This window comes from Limulus polyphemus, unplaced genomic scaffold (genome assembly GCF_000517525.1).
Source record: "Limulus polyphemus unplaced genomic scaffold, Limulus_polyphemus-2.1.2 Scaffold36, whole genome shotgun sequence".
In the NCBI taxonomy this organism is placed as follows: domain Eukaryota; kingdom Metazoa; phylum Arthropoda; class Merostomata; order Xiphosura; family Limulidae; genus Limulus; species Limulus polyphemus.
This window is the reverse complement of record NW_013665646.1, coordinates 860,037-865,398: the sequence shown is the minus strand read 5'-3', so window position 1 is coordinate 865,398 and position 5,362 is coordinate 860,037. Positions and strand designations below refer to the sequence as shown.

General features: G+C 31.5%; 1 protein-coding gene across 2 annotated transcripts in view; it reads left to right on the top strand.

Annotated features, from left to right (window-relative positions):
* The window catches only part of LOC106460887 (cholecystokinin receptor-like), a 48,720-nt gene that overhangs the window by 8,272 nt on the left and 35,086 nt on the right, over positions 1–5,362 (top strand). The window contains exon 1 of one of the 2 annotated variants that reach the window (XM_022388196.1): positions 2,782–2,818. The exons of the other annotated variant lie outside the window; for it this stretch is intronic. The gene's annotated coding sequence lies outside the window, so the exon portion shown is untranslated. Of the gene's footprint in view, positions 1–2,781; positions 2,819–5,362 lie in introns of those variants that run through there. 2 annotated transcript variants of the gene reach the window in all.

Genomic DNA, 5,362 nt, shown 5'->3' with positions numbered 1-5,362 from the left:
ATTCAACTGTCAACAGGGATCAGTGAAACATTACCATAGTGTTGAAATTTACATTCCTTAATGGCATGGAAGAATTAGCCTCATTTAACAGAAAATACAGAAAGATCACAGTCTTAAATTTTGCTTGTTGCTATCGATCAAGCGGTATTTCTTGAATTGGATATTATGCTAATCTAAAATTTGGGTAAAAATAAAAACTTTTATACGAAGTTTTAAAACGACTATTTGTGAGATAATAGATTTAATTATGTATAACATTTTGCCTCTTGAAAAGCGAGTGACAAACTTCTATCTTTTCATGGTTTGTCTGTCTGTTCAATTCATTAAATGACAAGAGTTGCACTTTTTGTTGGGATGAATAAAGACCCACTAAAATCTCTTCCAATCACTTACTATTTCAATAAAACAATTTAATTATTAAGAAAATTACAAATAATATCTATTTACGAACACCAGCTGCAATCTAAGAGCTATATTTTAGAGTCATAAGACTTTTTATAATGTTGAACGTTATTTATTTTAGTAAAGCTGTATATCTGGCGAATCGCTGTACTGATTAGCACCAAATTCGGAATGTATCCTTAAGAGGATTAACATAGAGTAGTTATTCGGATCTGGCCTCACATATGTCCTCCCCATGCCTTGAACGTATATGTCAGCTAGTACCCCCATAAAACAGTGAACAGATAGGCGTCGGCTAGACTGGAAATGTAGATATTGTACAAATTGAAAGTCGTGTCTCATGCTTATGATCGCCAGAACAAAAGAAAAAGAATCATGCTTTCCTTTATTGATTAATCCCTCAGCATTTTAAAAGAACAAACCTCGAGCTTCTGGTTTTCCACAGCTTTTAATGCACAAAGTTTACAAAGCCATTAAGACTAATGAAAATTAAAACTAATGCAAACGACCTATTTAAAGTTTAAAATTTTAAAATTTAAAGATACAGTGCGAATCTTCGGAATATATTTCTAAACTTGTTCTCAGTAAATAGTTGTTCTTTTCGGGTCACTGACGCGCAAACTTTAGATTTGAAATTTTATTTTGTACATTTTTAATTCAATATGAAATTAGAAATCAAAGGTGAATAAAAACAGAGCCAATTAAAAGTCTTCGTATGTAGAAAGCGTACAATTCTGAACAATATTTGCTTCTGATTATTATACTTCTTCAAGCTAGTTTCATAGATTTAAAATAATTTATAAAATAATATAAATAAATACAAATATAGCAATTGTCAAATAACGAGAAAAATTATTGAACTAAGCCTATAAATCTTCACTATTTTCAGGAAATTTCCACTTTGTGGCGCACAATGTTGTTGTTGTTTTTATTGTTGAATTTTATCAAAAGTCTCAATTCATCAATAAACCTTACTGCACATCATATTCTATCAAAGCTACAGCATTTGATGTTATCAAAACTGTGCGTCTGGAACAGTACTTGCTATTTGTATATCATTTCAAATGCTAAACTATTATGAATATCCAAATGCTGTGTCAGTGCAATTTCTAGCACTTAGCTGTGATTGTATGGCTTTGATGTCTCCGGTTTTTTACATTTTAATTTGAAGCTGTATCATAGATACCGGTGGAAAAAAAATTGTTATTATATCTCAAAAATCTCAAATTTTACTAAAAGTTGTTCTTAATTGTTTTCTATGAAAACCTAGGTTGAGTTTCTACATTTAATTATTCAATTTAATTTATTCAAATTAATATAATTCTCAGAGTAATTACTAGCAATAACTTTGTATCAGTTCCCCAGTAAGAGGAACAAAAAATCGCAATCGAAAAAAATATCCTTTACCTCTTTTGATGACAAGTTTTGTTCTTCCAAGGTAGGGGAGTTTAAATACAACTCGCACTTCAATCTCGTCACGTGACGATTTGTAAGGAATGGTACAAAAAATCTTGGATCTAAATCTTCATTTCTCACCTGTAATCGAAACCTGTCTACTTATTTATCTACATTACTTATTTATTATTTATCTATATTACTTAATTATTATTTTTCTATATTACTTAATTATTATTTATCTATATTACTTATTTATTATTTATCTATATTACTTAATTATTATTTATCTATATTACTTATTTATTATTTATCTATATTACTTAATTATTATTTATCTATATTACTTATTTATTATTTATCTATATTACTTATTTATTATTTATCTATATTTTTGTTCGTATTTTTAAAATTCTAAAGTTTTAGTTTGGTTTTTTTCGCGTGAACAAGATTACCTCTGAAACACTAATTTATTCTAAAATAAAAAACGAAACACATAAAATGTTAATATATACATATGCATATATTTATCGTGTTATAATTACCTTTAAGGATACTGTGAAGCGAAAACATACCTGAACAGAAACAAACATTTTATATTCGTAAAATGTTTAAGAATATTTTTCAGTTTGTAACTCATTATTTTGGACTGTCTAATCTCAAATATTTTTGTAAATCTATGCCTTTTTTTCAGACGAGTATCCTCAAATTTTTCTATTGATACGCTGTAAAATAGCCCTGTATTTGAGCGCACGCGCATTAACTCTCATTTCAGTCCCGGCCGCTACTAACTTACTCCGCAGAAAGATAGACGTCTTTCCTTAGCACATATTGCTGTTTCCAGTCGTCACTATCTCTGCTCTCTCTATTCGATTTCAACTTCCATCATAAATCACTTATATAAAAATAGACCCTAAAATTATATACAAATTTTAAAGTCTCGGCGATTATAATCTTCAAGCATCATCTCTAAAGGGGTTGTTCCATGCATTCCCGACGTTAATAGAAACATTCCAAATATGTAAGTAGTCCTTCAATGTACTTATTTCAACATACCTTGAAACACTTTCAATATATCCTAAGTTGCCAGATGGTTATCCTCTAGAAAAGCTCAAGTACAGAAATAAATGAAGTCATTAAAAATTGAAATTAATTCATACTTAGCCCCTCGGTGGCTCAGCGATAAGTCCGAGGCCTTATAATGCTAAATATCGAGTTTTGATAGCCATGGCGGGCAGAGCACAGATAGCCCATTCTGTAGCTTTGCATTTAACAGAAAATACAGAAAGATCACTGTCTTAAATTTTGCTTGTTGCTATCGATCAAGCGGTATTTCTTGAATTGGATATTATGCTAATCTAAAATTTGGGTAAAAATAAAAACTTTTATACGAAGTTTTAAAACGACTATTTGTGAGATAATAGATTAATAGTGAAAAACTTCTATCTTTTCATGGTTTGTCTGTCTGTCCAATTCATTAAATGACAAGAGTTGCACTTTTTGTTGGGATGAATAAAGACCCACTAAAATCTCTTCCAATCACTTACTATTTCAATAAAATAATTTAATTATTAAGAAAATTACAAATAATATCTATTTACGAACACCAGCTGCAATCTAAGAGCTATATTTTAGAGTCATAAGACTTTTTATAATGTTGAACGTTATTTATTTTAGTAACGCTGAAATTAGTTTTGGACGTAAAGGTAGTTTTTTGCTCGTATTCTTATTTCCTTACAATTTTACAAAGTGTTAACCGACTCGTTGCAGATGTGAGTCCTAATGCCAAGGGCGTCATGTTTATCACCTAAATATTTGGTTCATGAAGAATTCAAAATCATCCGATAGTCCAATATCACCGTAATAGACTTATCGCTAGAAGGATTTGTATTTAATACTATCTTCCGATCAGAGCAAGCTAATTACTTAGACCAAACACAAATATCAACCTGGTAATGAGCATAGCGAATTAAATATACTGTTATTACGTTCTTACTTACAAACATTACAATACATTGTTTCATTCGTTGGGTACCATCTTTACTAACGATGTTTTCGGCCGTAAACCCAATAATATCAAACTGAATTTGTCAAGCTTCAGAGAATTGGGTTAGTTCTGAATGCTTATACTAAGCTAACAACGCAAAATCATTTCTCTAATAAAAATTTAATAATATATATATATATATATATCAAGCAGTCTAACTAGTACTGTAAATGAAAGTAACATCAAAAAAGTAATAAAGTACAATGAAAACCACAATAAATGGAAAAACCTGTCAAAAGTCTTAACGTTGGAGAAACTAGTTTCAACAGTCTCACATTGCAGAAGACACAGTAATGTGTCCAACCTAGTTTCTCCAACATAAAGCCCCCCCAGTGGCTCAGTAGTATATCTGCGGACATACACCGCTAACAATCGGGTTTCGATACTCGTAGTGGGCACAGCACAGATAGCTCATTGTGTAGTTTTGGGCTTAACTACAAACGAACAAACCAATATAAAGACTTCTGACAGTTTATTCCATTTACTGTGGTTTTTCGCTAACTAACACATACGATATCGTGTTCTTTTATTGTCATTAACAGAATATATCTCATTAAGAAATACATGACAACTAGTTGTTTGTTTCATGTACTGTCGTAGCCTTTTTTCGAGAAAGGATACTTGTATAGCGCGACCATTCAATGATGTCGAGCCATAAGACGAAGCGTTTCCAAGAACGCAACCTCCATTATTCTCTATAAAAGCAGAAAAACTCGCACAGCAGAAAGTCTAGCAAAACGCGCTCCGAAGCCACTCAAATCAACACTCTCATTAGCAAAGTGAAAAAGCCGAGGCTATGGTAACGAAAAAATAACTTTCTAATCCCCCCGAAAAAATGAAAATCTCATTGCGATGAATCTGAATATATCTCCTGATACCTTATTAACAAATAATAAACAACAATTTGAAGCTGATCAAGGTTCACCACCAACCAGCCACACTTTGAAATCAATAGAAGTTTTGAGAAGAAGGATAACAAAAGAACCTAGAATCCCAGCAATCTAACCTAACCACAAATTTATCACGGACCACGATACAACTGCGATAGGAATTTGTCTCTTAAGCTTAGTCTTGGAAGTTGACGTCGATGCACACTGCCAAGTCCGTAAAAAGTTTGTCTAACTACGTGGTCTGAGACTGACATCGTTCTTCGCGGAAGTAAACTGGGATGTCAACTAATTATAACTCTTATAATGAGCCCGATGGACAATGGAGAAAGTAGTTCCAAAGGAACTTGAAACATCGTCCTTATAAAATACGATTAATAATCGGTATTTTTACGATTTGGACAAAAAAACAATACCTTCAATAACCTTAATGTAAACCACTAATTCAACCTGCGTAAAAAAAATAACAACCTTCAATAACCTTTATGTAAACCACTAATTTAACCTGCGTAAAAAAATAACAACCTTCAATAACCTTAATGTAAGCCATTAATTTAACCTGCATAAAAAACAACCTTCAATAACCTTGATGTAAACCACTAATTTAACCTGTTTGTTTTGAATTTCGTGC